Below are 16,435 nucleotides of genomic sequence, written 5' to 3' on the forward strand. Positions count from 1 at the left end.
TTCACAATGATAATTTGTTAATGTATATCTTTGTACTCCTAGTTGGCAGTGTTTTCAATATGGATCATTTTGGGGGTTGCTCTATTATGATTGATGTATAGTTGGCATATTGAGAGGTGAAGCCAAGTAGACATGGTAGGTGTAACAACTTTTGTATATTTCCTCTACAAATTATTATTAGTTAGATTTGGAGAAATCCTACAATAGCATAGCTACAAAAATTCCTGCATGTCCAAGCTCATTTTCGTAGAGCCTTTAGTTTCATTACATGTGCATGAATTAGGAATTTGTCTATTCTCTACAAAAGCATTTTTGTTCTTTAAGATTACTAGCTTTATAAACTTCTTTAATCTAAATTTATAAAGGTCTCCTACTATACTAATGGGCTTAAAGTCTATAATATCTTGTACTTCCATTTTCTTTTACATAAAAAATAGGAAGTTAGTTTAAGACTTCTTACAAATAAGCCTATGGAAGAAGGAAATAGCACCTCTTACTAATTGGTTGTTAAATTGTTTATTATATATTCTTCAGGTTGTACAAAAAGGCATAGGTCATTCTATTAACAACGTCACTACTGCTCTTGATGAAGGACACCCACAAACAATTCAAAATATATCATCAAAAGAATTTTGAGGTAACATGTTGTGGTTATTGTAAGTTTTATGAATCAATTCCATGTTTAGAGATCATTTCATGCAAGTTCCATATTTAGATAATAGATATCCTCATATTATTAAATGTTGATATACTAATACAATAAGAAGAACATAGATATTTTAACACAATTTTATAATTTTACATAAATATGTTAATTTACAATTTTATAATTTTTTGGACTTCTAGTTTTTTTTTGTTTTTTTTTTCATTCCTTAGTTCCTTCTCATGCAAAACATCTAATGTCTTGTACAACCTATAAGAAGAATGAGAAGATGTTCATGGTTGAAGTTTCATAAATAAGATAAAAATCATACCAAAATAGTCAATGAGATAAAAACTTTTTTTTTTCTATTTTTTTTTAAAAAAAAAAACAGAATAAGAGTTCTAAAATATTTAGAAATTTGGTGTAATAAAATTATTGGAGTTTGTTGAGTTTGTTTGATATTTTGAAATTTATTGCAATGGAAGAAAGATATTTTGGAAATTTAAAAATTGGCATATACACATTTCATTTACAAAGTTGCTTCTTAACTATTTGTTAATACTAATAAATATGTAACCCTCAATTATTTTGCAGATTGAGCATCTAGAAAGTGAGTTACAACCATCCTTTTGCACTTGGAAGAAAAATGATGTAAAGCTAGATGTAGTGAAGGTTATGAACAATTCAAAGTTGAAGAAGAAGTTGTAAAATTGTTGGTTTTAGTTGTTGATTATGTATGATGTTTATGGATAAATTGTAATAGTGAAAAAGGAAGACCATATTTGATACTTTTTGTCAATGGAGATTCTTAAATTAAGTTTTCATTATTAATTTAATTGTTGATAGAAAATTATAAAACAGGGCATAATTAGGACATTTTAATTTCTGGGCTATTAAAATTTTATATGAGATAAGATGACGCTTTTTTAAAGCGTCATGCTTTACTTGAATAACAGAATATGACACTTCTCAAAAGCGTCAAGGTTGATGTTAAAAAAACATGACATTTTTTTTTAGTGTCAAGGTATAAAATGCTATACGATGACACTTATTATGAGTGTCAATGTTGCTCCTACAAATAAAAAGCTACAAGATGACACTTATATTGAGTGTCAATGTTGCTTCTACTTATATAATGACACTTTATTAAGTGTCAACGTTGCTCCTACAAATAAAAAGTTATAAGATGACACTTATATTGAGTGTCAATGTTGCTTCTACCTATACAATGACGCTTCATTGAGTGTCAATATTGACATGAATGAAATTATTAACATATGATGACACTTATAAAGCGTCAATGTTTCAAATAATGACACTTACTATGAGTGTCATGGTTGACGTGCAAAGAAGATGACGCTTCTAAAAAGTGTCAACGTATGCGATTTAAAAAGATGACAGTCTAATATATGACGCTTTTAAAAAGCGTCATCTTATATCTATCTTGACACTTAAAAAGCGTCATCTTTTGACATTTTCCTTGTAGTGACTAGTCTGTATATTAACTAGTATCAAATTGGAGTTATTGATATCAAATGGTTGCAAGGATTGTAATAAGTAACAATCTAAACCATTTTTAAGTAATTTAAATTTTGCTAGGATTTGTTGAGATGAGCTGGCACGTCATGATTGGGTTAGCCACGTATGAATAGAGAGTAGATATTTTTAAGATCATTAGTTGAATTATTAGTTTTAGAGAGTAGATTAGATTTTTCTCCAAAAGATATTTTTTTTTTCAATTTTCTTGGCATCCAACCATGATTTTCTCACCTAAATATCTTCAAGTGGAAGGCACTCAATATCTAGAAATTTATTTTCTCCAAAAATACATTTCATATCTTGCTCCCCAAACTTCCTTTCTAGCTTCACCATTGGGTGAAGGTATGGTTCAACTCATTAAGACTAAGGAGCATTAGGTCTTGGAATGAGCTGCAAGTAGTGTTTCCTTTGATGTTTTTTTATTCACATATATCAACATGTTAAAGAGGAATATCTCCAACTTTAAAACTAAAGACGGAGAAAAGAGTTTCAACTGTTGGTAGAGAGGTTTAAAGATGCCATATATACATGTCTACATCATGAATTTGATAGTTGGATGTTGGTGTTCTACTTCTATCAAGGGATATTACCTTTGATGAAGCAACTAATGGAGACTATCTATGGAGGCAATTTCATGAGGAAAATCAGTCTAATTCCTAGAATATTTGGAAAATGTATCCATGGGATGGAAAGATCCTATACCTAAAGGAGAACCAAGAAGAACTCAAAATCTTACACAATCCTTAAATAGTGGAGGAATTTATAATGTAACATAAGACCTAGAGCTTCAATCAAAGATCTCAACTTTTGGAAAATGTGCTTATGCTTAGCTATTCTATTTTGTTCATGAGTTTAGGGACATGAGATTCCATATATAATGCCATTGGAGAAAATATAATTAATGAGTGAAGGTATAATACTCCCCACCCCAATTAGTTTGCATAACTTTAATTTTGTGATCTAGTCGAAGTTCAACTTATCATTTAAAGTTAAGAAAGACTTGGAATGCTTCATATTTTTGTTTAAGCATGTAGATCTAGGTAAATCAAGAGTAGACATCAACAAAGTGAATATAATACTGATATCCTTTTGAAGAAGGTACAAAGGAAAGGCCCCATAAATTTGAATGGATCAACTCTAAGGGTTTTATGTATGAAGAGGTTGAAAAAGGAAATGAAGACTTATGAATTTTAGCCATGTAATAGGCAAAACAAACAATAGAAGACTTTTTATTAAGATGAGAAAAGTTATATTTGTTGACTATAAGAGATACTATTTGTGCAAATGGGTGGCTGTTATGACATGGATTAGAAGGTGAGTAAGAAGATAGTTGTGTGGTAGTTGTTATAAATGTCTTGGAGAAGATAGGTGCAAATGAAAAAAAATGAGAAACATGTTATGATGGAATTCTCTAAGCCTTAAAGTATGGAGGAGTTGACTCTAAGATGGATTGAGGTCTGACGGTTAGGTCCATTTGTGTATTATCAAATACATATAACCCTTTTTTAAGTTGGCCTTGGAAGAGGATTGTTTTGGTGGCAAGATCCTAGACAAAACAAGAGGTGGGATGAAATTCAAAACACACATGATTGTCATTAGTGAATTTTGAAACACTATGAAGGTTTTTGGTGATTTTTGGAACATATATAAGATGTTTTAAGGTAAGTGACTAGGAAGGAATGTTAGGACATTGAGTCTTGTTTGTAAGTTAGCAATTTTGTTCCAAGTTAATTGTGGCCTTAGAAATCATTTTAGATAGCGACTTACTCTCTATTAAATATCAAGTGTTGTTGTTCCTTCAACTGAAAAATTACAAGTCTGAAAATGTTTGGTTTGTGGCAAGTTATGCTTCTAAAGTGTATAAAGAGGAATGATACATTTTTTCTGGAATTAAAATTGATTTTTATCTAATTTTGTAAAAGGGAAAGGCCGCTTGAGCGGGCAGCAATGCTCAAGCACCTGAGGCATTTAAGCGATGGTTGAGTGCATTGTAGCGCTCATGCTATTTTTGCTGAAGATTCACACAATATTTTCAAATATTTCATGCAAATCCTATTTAGAAACTTTGAGATACTGATCCTCTTCAGCCTCTAAGCCTATATGTACCTTATTATAACCCTTTTAGGTTAAGAGATTAGAGAGTTTTCAAAATGTCACTTTGAAAAGAGAAGGCCTAACGAGCCACACCACTCCAGATCTCTCATTCAAAGGATTCATTCTAGAATCTAGGGTTGAAGGCCTGCATCCCTTCAACTAGGTTAAAGAGTATTCACTAGGGAAATTGAAGGTTGTTGTGTCGCGGACGTGGATTAAGTTGTAGGTATTGGAGAGTAAGTCTTTAGGGTAAAGTTGTCAGGTAAATTTGTGAAACTTGATCTCATATAGTGGATTTTGATTAGTAGTCTTAGATCTCATGGTTTTTTATCTCCACAATTAATATGAGGGTTTTTTCTTGTAAAAATATCTATGTTCATTGCATATTTTTTTTATTTGTTTTGCATATCTCTATGTTCATTTCATAACTTATAAATCTTTATTATAATTTTTTATTACACCCATTCACTCCGCTCGGGTGTTAGCATATTGCACTTTGGTTTTCCAAGGAACAAATGGAAATGAAAATGATATCCAATGTGGTGAATAGAGAGGCCCTTACCATTTCCCATGAAGACTTGATTTAATGCAAAGAATTGTGTTTTGGTCATTAGATTGTAAAGGTCAGATGTAAGGCGATTTGTTGCTCCAAAGTCTAGGTACCGATTGGTGGTGATAAAGGAAACTCCAACTCAACTAGCATACAATCCAAGCCAAAGCAGAATCTCTATGTGAGAAGTTGATAATGCAATTTTCCAAGAAGGAAAACTACTCTCCCTATTTGTAATGTGGAAAATCAAGGCTGGAAGGAAATCTTCAATTACTTGTTATGTATAATATTCCCTTTTGTATGTAAAGAAAGTATGTATTGTTTTTATTTATTTTTTTAGAAAACAATTAGCAAGGTGTGGTGCAAATTCAACCTTTCAAAAAAGGTTTCTGTTCTTCATGGTATCAAAGCTGGTTAACCTAAAACAATACAAAGCTTCCATGGCCAACCCAGAAAATGTTCTTAGAATTCAGGCTTTTCATCAATGCTCAAGCCTCGTCTCCTTCAAATTGAATAAGTCCAATCTCCTTTTGTGACACTCACAAGTTCTTCCTCTTATGTGAAGCCTTAGATTAGTCCATCATCTCTTTGAAAATAGACACGTATCAAAAGAGATAATGGATACTAAAACAAAGGAGGCCCATGATCAATCAGTAGAACATGGTCTCACAATGATGGTCTACTTACCTCCTAGCTTCTTGGACTCATGACAGAAGAAGTGATGCTTCTTTTGGATGGAACAGAGACTGCATATGATGTTTGAAACTCTCTAGAAGAGAAGCTCTTTCCAATGACCAAAGAAAAGGAGGTGCAATTGACCAATAGATTCCAAGGGCTGAAGAAAGGCACAAGGTCCCTTGATGAATATCTAAGGGAGTTCAAAGGCATTTGTGATGTATTAGCTATAGTTAGAAAACCAATAAGTGACCTAGACTAATTTTTTCAACTAGCTCAAGGTCTCGGAACTAAATATATGGATTTTCGGGCGGCCATGTTATCAAAGCGTTCGTATCCCTCTTACAATCAATTTGTTCTGGCTCTACAAGGGCATGAACAAATGATTATGACAGAAAATGAAGAGAACAAGGAGTTAATAAACCATGAACAAGCCTATCTTAACTAACGAGGAAGAGGAATAAATCAAGGAGGAAGATTTCTTTCTAAAGGTCGTGGCTTCACTCCAGTAGGATGATTTAATCACAATGCTACCAGTGACCAAAGGCAGAATGTTTATCCTAGCACCATAAATCCAAGAAATAGCTTCAACAACCAGCTTCCACCATAACAGAAACTCCAAAAATCTGAAGGTACTCTTATTTTCCAAATTTGTAATAAAACTAACCATTCAACTTTGGATTGCTGGAACTGATTCAACCATTCGTATCAATTAGAAGAGATTCCTCAAGCTTTGGATGTTATGGCTCTAAATGAAGAAGATAAGGATCCTTATTTTTTTGGACTCGAGAGTAACAACCCATATAATAAATGACCCAGGGATGATGTCCCAAGTAATTCCATATAGGGCATGATGCAATTTTTGTTGGAAATGGAGAAGCTTTAAGAATCTCACATATTGGTAAAGCTAGACTAAAAACTAAACATAGAGATCTAAAGCTTAAAAAATTATTGGTTGTTTCAGAAATTAAGAAAAAATTGTTATCCATGCTCCATAGAATTCTCATCAACTAGTTTTGTCATTAAGGATCAACTTTAGCAAGTGCTATCTTGAGGAACTAAGAAGGGAGGTCTCTATGCATTGGAGGAAAATGTGATTCAAGCCATGATAGTTACTAGGTATAGCAAGGCATCATTAGAAGTGTGGCCTCAATGCATGGGCCATTCGCAAACAAAATATATAAAGCTTCTACAAGATAAGAATTTCATTGAAGTATCTAATTGGATGAAATTAGCAACAATATGTGTTAGTTGTCAGTTAGGAAAAAGCTATAAACTTCTTTTTGGCTTAAGAAATAAAATTTCCAACAATCCTCTTGACAAAATTCATTGTGACTTATGAGGACCTGTAGCAAATAATTCAACTCAAGGATACAAGTATTATGTTGTCTTTATTGCTGAACATACTCGCTATACATGACTTTATCCCTTGAGAAGAAAATCAGATTTCTTTGAATGTTTTTTGAAGTTTCAAAATCTGGTTGAAAATCAACTTGAAAGACGAATAAAAATCTTCCAAAGTGATGGTGGAGGTGAGTTTCAATCAATTAAATTTCAAAATCACCTAGGCAAGTGTGGAATTTTGCAACAAGTCTCATGCTCAAGAACTCTAGAACAAATTGGGGTTACAGAGAGAAAGCATAGACACATTGTTGAAATGGGTCTAACAATGCTTTTCCATGACAAACTACCATTGAAAGTATGGGTAGGCGCATTCCTTACTGATGTTTACCTCATTAATCAGTTGCCTTCTACAGTGTTGAAAATGGAGAGTCAATTCTTTATGCTCTTCAAACAATACCCATAATATAGGAGCATGAGAATTTTTGGTTGTCATTGTTTTCCATACCTTAGAGACTACGGGAAGAATAAATTCTCACATAAGACATATCCATGTGTTTTTATTGGATATAGCTCTCTACACAAGGGTTATAAATGCTTGCATCCTTCAAATAAAAGAGTTTACATATCTCGTTGTGTCATATTCAATGAAAATTACTTTCCTTATGCTAATTCTCTTGTTAAGAAAAATCATTTACAGATTCCTATAGAAATGGTGTAATTCTCAACTTCAGATGCTTCTTGTGAGACTTCAAAAATGGATCACCAAACTAAGTCCTGGAAGGAGAACACTGCTAACCAATCAAGCAACTCCAAGAAGCGTAACCACTACCCATGCACTATTGAGCAAATAAACCAGTTTAGTGTTGAAGGAAGAATTTCTGCTAGTTGCAATACTAACCAAAATACAAAAACATCATGTGTTAATCCGACTGGAAATCCCACTGTTGTTGCTACTGAAATTTTCACTGTTACTACTAGTACAAATGATCACAATACTATCATTACTACGAAACTCCCACTGATGTTTCTCTTGGTACTAGTGGCCACAATTCCAACATTGCTACTACTACTGGAACACTCTCTCAGATTAAGTCTATTAGTAGCTACAAGCCTACCAATGTTAGTAATTTTCCTAATATCAGTAAGCACCTAGTAGTTGATCTCTATTTTCCTCAAAAATGGCAGAAAAATGAGCATGTTGGTCTATCTCCGCAAAACAAATCAACCAGCCATAGTGTTGATGATGAAGTTCTTGATATTAGTAAGAAAATTGTTGTTGACTGATTCGTTCCCAATTGGTGTCTCAGCTGATTCATGTCCAGCTGGTGCTCCTTGACTGAGGGAGTGATCAACAAAATTTATAACTTATATCACCATGCATTAGAATAGCTTAGCTAATATAGCATAGTGGCTCTAGGATCGTTCACTGGGAAGGGTTTTCAACTCTCAACTGATACCAATTCAAAGTAAATTGGTGCATTTTCATTTCAAGGTTAGCTTAAGAAATAAAACACGAACTTAGTTTAAATGAGGTTTTGTTTAAAGCTAACTAAAAAGAAAGTAATGGAAATTACTTATGAAGAAAAACATTCCTTGGAGGTTTAGGTTCACAGGGGAGGTTCCTTATGCAAAAACAGAGCTCCGGTCATTTGGTTCATTTCCTCGCATTAGGTAATTAACATATAGTCAATTCTCTAACCGGTGTTGTACAGAGGTATCCTTAAAATGGATTTCAGCTCTGATTCCCTCTCACTGATGCAACTTGCAATGGCTCGTGCCTCTCACCTAGCATTTGCCATTCAAGGTGATCTTTAACTTTGGACTTCCCTTCTCAAGTTCGCAAGAGATAACTAATGGACATCTCCTTGGAGTCCAAAAGCTTACCAAGTGTTGGCAATTCTAGAAAATTCTACCTCCAAGTCACTGCCCAAAAGCTTGCAAGAGATAAACAAGTGCATCTCCATGGACGGAGATCACGTGCCTTACCAAGTGTTGGCTCAAGTGACTTGAAGGTGTTTTAAGTTAACTAAAAACATAGAAATCATTAAAGGATCACACTTTCTCTTCATTAATGGTTGAAACCACAAAACTACTAATTTATGCACTTGGAACCTTTCCCGGCAACCTTAACTCCAAGGAACTAAAAGTCTAGCCACTCATTCTCTGAGGAAACTTCCTCAGAGCTTGTTTGGCTAGTAAGAAAAGTAACGGGAAAACAAATATATGCAGGAAAAACAAAGCAAGTGCTCTCTAAAATATATTTCTTTTTTTTTTCACTGATTACATAATAGATTGATTAATCATCCTCCCTTTCTAAAGAAAATTACAAACTATATATATGAGGTTATTCACCATTTTCCTTGCTTACAGACTAAGGAATCCTATGATAGGTGGATTACAAGGAGACTTTGGGGATTTAGACAACAAATATCTAAAGCAAAATATCCCAAAATATCTCAAAATATCGATCGAAAATATCAGGAAGCTTCAGGAGAACACCGCTGCACTGTATACTGAGAGAAAAACTCTACGGGTAAGTGTTATCAGAAGGTCCGGATATGTATATCCGGAGAAGTTGAAACGTCTTCCTCTCCCATCCGGATGTAAAATGTCGGCTCACGGCTCACATTCGGATGTAAAATGTCGGCGCACGGAACTCCTCTTCGGGTGGACTGAGCTATGCTGCGCAAGGGGGACTGTCTACGTTTGCAAGGTGTAGGGACCCCTCTCTCTGATGACATGGAGTGCGCAAGGCTATCCGGATCAACTCCATCCGGATTTCCCAAGAGGACATGCGCCGCAATGCTATCCGGCGCAGCTCCATCGGGACGATAGCATATACTATCCGAATATGTTGTCCGGATGGAAAACATTGACTAAAGTGAGTGAGGGAGCCCTGCTACAGCCCACGTTCCGCCGCTCTCCGATGGTGTGTCCAGACGCCATGTCCGGACATCTTTTGCCATGGATTCCTAAAGAACTCTCCTCAATCTCTGATTGCTTTAGTGATAAAAAAGCTATCAAAACACCAAAACTTAACACAATTTGATTAGAATTGATTGCAAGGGTCCTTAATATGTTAATTGGGTTAAAAGGTGATAACTACTACTCAAAAGTGTTTAAAAGAGTTTATTACAAGCTATCAAATAGCGCTTGTTTGAGTAGTAATCACGCCCCCTAACCGACATATTGCTAGTCCCTTAGCAATGAAGGAGAGAAAAATAAAAATAAACAGTACTATAATTTACAACATCATGCTGATCAAAAAACAATTTTCAAGTGGCATGATGATCTAACTCTCACATGGAACATTAAAGAAATAAAACTCAAACTTCAACAAGAGTTATCAAATAACTTGTCTAATCACAATTCTTAAAGAGAAGGCATTATGCAAATTTAAGCTTTAAAAGAGTTTCCACTCCCAAAGGGTCAAACCTTACTCTTCCACAAAAATCTAAGTGTTATTTATTAGTTTCCGAATATAGTATGTTGAACTAATCTCTCCACCCAACCTAGTTCTTTTTCAAAGCTTAGCAAACTAATCAACCTCCAATAGGCTAAGAACGCACCTCTTATTTCACAATTTTTTTCTTGTAGGAGTACAAGGCTAAAGGTATTCTTTTCTAAATTGTCCATGTAACGGGGGTCCATCGATGACTCCCAACCAATTAAGGTTTAGGGCATCAAGCTTTAAGGATTTTTCAACCACTAACTCCTCGGATTTTACCCCGGACTTTTGAGAATGAATTTTAATACCCAAGCACCTACAGTATGTTAAACTCCACCTATCCACCCTCGTAACGAGCATTGAGGTCGGTGACTCCCAACCAATGAAGGCTTAGGGCACCAGGTTTTAAAGATTTTCACCATATACCCCTCAAACCTTGCTCGGGTTTCAAGGCAAGCAAACATTTTCTTTCTTTTTTCAAAGACTCATTAGCCTTTTATAAGGAGTCCCAACACTATTAAATGAGGTCAAAGGTACTAAGTCTAAAATTTTCCTAAGTTAAGAGGGAAATAGTTTTTCATCTTATAATCGGAACCTATTGTGCACAGTGTGTGAATAGCTTAAAGTGGAAGAACTAAGGTTGAATTCAATAGAAGTTTCAACAATTCATCAACTTTAGTAAGCATAATACAAACTCTAAGTCAAGTAAAAAGACAAAAATTCAATTTCTCCCTTTTCATTTTTGAAAATTTTTCCTTAATAACCATGGAGAGTAGAATAAAAACTTAAAAAATTTTAAAATTAAGCAAAAAGCAAAATTAAGCAAAAAGAAACTAAATTACCAAAATAACTTAGCATTTACAACAAAAACTTCCTTCCTCAACTCTCCCCCCAACCAAGCTGAACATTGTCCTCAATGTGACAAAAGCGATTGAAAAATAGGGAGGAAGTGGTACCTCCTTAGAGACATGAAGTGATGCTGTGGAAATAATGGCTCAGTTGTCTCTCCTGTAGGAGGCTCCTGATGAGGCAAAGGCTGATCAACAAAAGGAGGAGCCTGCGATGGCTCTGATGAGCTGGGAACAACTTCTTTCGATTTTCTTGCAATTCCTCCTGATTTTAATCATTCAAAAAGTTAGTTATAATTAACATAATTTAAGACCAAAATTACAATCAAATAATTTAAAAAACTAAAAAATTAACATATTTAACAAAATTATGGACTTTGGTGAAACCAAGTCCATTTAACCCTTTTTTTATCAGGATTTTTGTGGCTCAAGGAGGTTGATTTCCTCCTTTTCTGGCTTGAACGGTTCAATGAATGGCTTGAGGTGATGACCATTGACTTTAAAGGTGTCTATGCCATTGGAATTTAACAATTCCACCACTCCATTGAGATGTACTTGGTGAATAATGAAAGGACCTATCCACCTTGACTTGAGCTTCCCTTGAAAGATATGGAGCCTTGAGTCATAGAGTAGGACTCTTTGTCCGTTCCGCAATTCTTTGTTGGAGATTAGTTGATCATGCCACTTCTTCATCCTCTGTTTTGCAACTTTGGAATTGATGTAAGCATCATTTCTTAATTCCTTCATCTCATTAAGGTCTAAGCATCTCTTTTCCCCAGCTCTGATCAAGTCCATGTTCAACCTCTTGATTGCCCACCAAGCTTTATATTCAACTTCCACAGGGAGGCGACATGCTTTGCCATAGACGAGACGATAGGGGGACATGCCAAGAATAGTCTTATAAGTTGTTCAATATGCTCATAATGAATCATGCAGCTTAATAGACCAATCTTTTCTGCTTGTAATCACCACTTTCATCAGTATGTTCTTTATTTCGCTGTTTGCTAGCTCTACTTGCCCGGAAGTTTGAGGATGATAAGGTGTAGCTACCTTATGCTTCACTCCATACTTGGCTAATAAGGCTTCAAAAGGTTTGTTGCAAAAATGAGTACCTCCATCACTGATTATGGCCTTGGGCACCCCAAATCTTGAGAAGATGTTCTCCTTAAGAAATTTGAGAACCACCCTGTGATCATTATGTTTACAGGAGATTGCCTCCACCCATTTGGAAATATAGTCCACCCCCACCAATATATAGGAGTTACCAAAAGACATTGGGAAAGGTCCCATGAAGTCAATACCCTAAACATAAAAAAGATCAACTATAAGGATGGGGTTCATGGGCATTTGGTTTCTTTTTGTAAGCTTTCCGAGTCTTTGGCATCTATCACAACTCCTACACATGATGTGGGAATCTTTGAAAAGCGATGGCCAAGTAAACCCTGATTGCAAGACCTTCATGGCTGTTTTCTGAGAGGCAAAGTGTTCTCCACAGGCATTCTCATGGTAATGGCTGAGGATCCCTTGTTGCTCTTCTTCAGGGACACACTTCCTTATGATCTGATCTGCACAATACTTGAAAAGAAAGGGCTCTTCCCAATAATAAGCATGAATCTTTGCAAAGAAGTGCTTCCTGTCTTGCGCTTTCCACTCACTTGGAACTTCACCCGTAACCAAATAGTTAGCAATATGAGCATACCAAGGAGCTTTCTCTAGCAACATAAGTGATTCCTCGGGAAAGTCATCATTAATAGGTAATACATGGGAATTATGTGCTATAGCCAACCTTGAAAGGTGGTCAGCTACCACATTCTCCAACCCTTTCTTGTCTCTGATTTGGAGATCAAACTCTTGTAACAAAGGAATCCATCTAATCAACCTTGCTTTTGCATCTTGCTTCGTCAATAAATACTTCAAGGCTGAATGGTCAGTGAAAACAATGATGAAATACCCTACCAAATAAGCACGAAACTTGTCTAAAGCAAACACCACAACTAACAATTCTTTCTCTGTAGTTGTGTAGTTTCTTTGAGCCTCGTTCAATGTTTTGCTTGCATAGTAGATCACATAGGGCTTCCCATCTTCTCTTTGGCCAAGTACAGCTCTTATAGCAAAGTCACTGGCATCACACATTACTTCAAAGGGTAATTGCCAGTTAGGAGCCCTTACTATTGGAACGGTTGTCAAAAATTGCTTCAATTGATCAAAACTCTTTTGACATCTTTCGTCCCAGAAAAACTTAGCATCCTTAGCTAAAAGTTCACAAAGAGGCCTTGACAGCTTAGAGAAATCTTGTATAAACCTCCTGTAGAACCCTGCATGGCCAAGGAATTGCCTTACTCCTTTTACAGTGGTTGGGGATGGCAATTTGGTAATAAGTTCCACCTTTGCTTTATCAACTTCAATGCCTTTCTCGGAGATAATATGGCCAAGGACAATTCCTTGATGTACCATAAAATGACATTTCTCCCAGTTGAGCACTAAGTCTTTTTCAATGCATCTTTTAAGAACCACTTCCAAATTTACTAAGCATTCTTCAAATGTACCTCCATATACGGTGATATCATCCATGAAAACTTCCATAATTCACTCCACCATATCACTGAAGATACCAAGCATACATCTTTGGAATGTTGCAGGTGCATTGCATAAACCAAAAGGCATTCTTCTATAGGCGTATGTTCCAAACGGACATGTGAAAGTGGTCTTCTCCTGATCTTCAACATCAATTTCAATTTGGAAATACCCTGAGTACCCGTCCAAGAAACAATAGAAAGGATAGCCAGAGACTCTCTCCAGCACCTAATCAATAAACGGAAGTGGAAAATGATCTTTCCTTATCACAGCATTCAGTTTCCTGTAGTCAATACACACCCTCCAACCTGAAGTGAGGCGTGTAGCAATTTCTTCGCCTTTTTCATTCTGAACCACAGTAATCCCTGACTTCTTTGGTACCACTTGAGTAGGACTCACCCAAGGGCTGACAAATATGGGATAAATAATACCCGCTTGAAGTAGCTTCAGTACCTCAGTTCGCACCACTTCTTGTAAATGAGGATTCAATCTTCTTTGAGGTTGACGAATTGGTTTAGCTTCTTCCTCCATATATATGTGATGTGTACAAACCAAAGGACTGATTCCTTTCAAGTCAAATATTTGCCATCCTATTGCTTTCTTGCACCTCTTAAGAACTTCAAGTAGAGAAATCTCCTGATGACCGGTAAGAGATGAAGATATAACAACAGGACATTGGTTATTTTCTTCCAGGTATGTATATTTTAACTCCATGGGCAGAGGTTTCAAATTGAGCTTCGGGAATTCTTCTGTAACATCATATTGTCCCTCCTCCTTATTGAATAGAGGTAGGATCTCTTCTTTCCTCCTCCAGCCTTGTAGAGTAGCAAGGACATTAGCATGTTCAGACAACCCTTCTTCAAGATCCTCAAGACTTTCATTCAACTCGTCTTGCATATTCTGATCACAATGCTCCTCTACGAGAGTGTCAATAATGCATACCTCTTCTGGACCTTCTTCTTCTTCTGGAGTAATCAGCTTCTTTGACATATGAAAGATATTAAGCTCAAGTGTCATGTTGCTAAAAGTGAGTTGCATAAGTCCATTCCTACAATTTATGATTGCATTTGAAGTAGCAAGAAATGGACTTCCAAGGATGATAGGAACATAATTAGCTTCCTTAACTAAAGGATCAGTATCAAGAACAAAAAAATCTACTGGATAGTAGAAATTATCAACTTGAACTAAAACATCCTCTATTATCCCCCTTGGAATTTTCACTGACCTATCAGCTAAAGATAGGGTGATTGACGTTGGCTTTAATTCACCAAGTCCCAATTGCTTATAAACAGAGTATGGCAACAAATTCACACTTGCTCCCAAATCTAGCAAAGCTTTTTCCACTACCTTTCCTCCAATCCTGACTGAAATGGTAGGACATCCCGGATCTTTGTACTTCAAAGGAGATTTGCATTGTATGATGGCACTTACTTGTTCAGTCAAGAAGGCTTTCTTATTCACATTCAACCCTCTTTTGATAGTACACAGGTCCTTTAGGAACTTTGCATATGATGGAACTTGCTTAATCATATCCAACAATGGAATGTTGACCTTCACTTGGCTCAATACTTCAAGGATTTCTGATGCATTTTTAATCCCCTTTTTCCCATGCAAAGCTTGAGGAAAAGGTGGAGATGTGCGTTTCTTCATCAATTCTTCCTTAATAAGCTCTTTCTCCGGATTTGCATTCACTGTTGAATCATGGTCCTCCTTCTCTTCATTGATATCTTTCTTCTTTCCTTTCATTTCCTCCCTCTTCTTTGTCTCTTCTTCTTCCTTCTCTTCAACATATGGCTTGGGTGTTGGTGACTCAACCTTTTTACCACTCCTTAGAGTGATCAAGGCTTTAACATCTCTCACCTGTGAAGATTCTCCATCATGAGTTCCCACTTCGTGGATACCCTTGGGGTTTTGGTGAGGTTGAGAAGGAAATCTACCCTTCTCCTGCATTATGTTCAAATTAGTGAGCCTTGAGATTGAGTATTAGAGATTATCTATCTTCTGAGATAAATCATTTTGCAGCCCATCAATCCTTTTGTTCAATGTATTCTCCACACTGTCAATTCTTTGACTGAGCTAAGCATTTATGGATTTCTGTTCTCCAACAAAATCTCCCACAACCTTGCTGAGATTCACTATTGCTTGTTCAAGACTTGAAGCTTGTTGAGATGGTTGAGATGGTTGAGCCGGCTGTTGGTACTGAGCTGCTCTTGGCTTCCATGAAAAATTTGGATGATTCCTCCAACTTGAGTTGTAAGTATTGCCATATGAAGCATTGCTATTGGGCTTAAATTGTCCAATGACATTTGCTTGTTCTCCAAACATTTCTCTAGCAACTGGAATTGTAGGGCACTCCTCCACCAAGTGTTCATAAGATTGAAAAATAGAACATGGCTTTACTTGCACTGGTGTTTCAACAACAGCTTGCACTTCATTCATCTTTTTCAGTTCTAGCTCCTTTACTCTTCTTGTCATAGTTGCAAATTTTGCTTTCATATCAACATCTTCATTCAAAGTGTACATCCTAGCCTTAGCATGAAGAGCATTTGGTTGAGACTTCATCTTTCCCACTTCTCCTCTGTTCGGTTCATCCCATCCCCTTGAGACTTTAGCTACATAACTCAAGAAATCCATAGCTTCCTCAGGATTCTTACTCATGAAATCCCCTCCACACATTGTTTCGAGGAGTTGCTTCATTGAGGAAGACATCCCATCATAAA

At 36.0% G+C, this 16,435-nt stretch overlaps 1 long non-coding RNA gene across 1 annotated transcript; it reads left to right on the forward strand.

Annotated features, from left to right (window-relative positions):
* Positions 1-16: 16 nt before the first annotated feature.
* Positions 17-1,442, forward strand: LOC117932764. The gene is made up of 3 exons (XR_004654218.1): positions 17-135; positions 535-637; positions 1,238-1,442. It is a non-coding gene; the product is annotated as an uncharacterized LOC117932764 (long non-coding RNA).
* The last annotated feature ends 14,993 nt before the right edge of the window (positions 1,443-16,435 follow it).

The sequence above is a fragment of the Vitis riparia genome, chromosome 15 (assembly GCF_004353265.1).
Source record: "Vitis riparia cultivar Riparia Gloire de Montpellier isolate 1030 chromosome 15, EGFV_Vit.rip_1.0, whole genome shotgun sequence".
Taxonomy (NCBI): domain Eukaryota; kingdom Viridiplantae; phylum Streptophyta; class Magnoliopsida; order Vitales; family Vitaceae; genus Vitis; species Vitis riparia.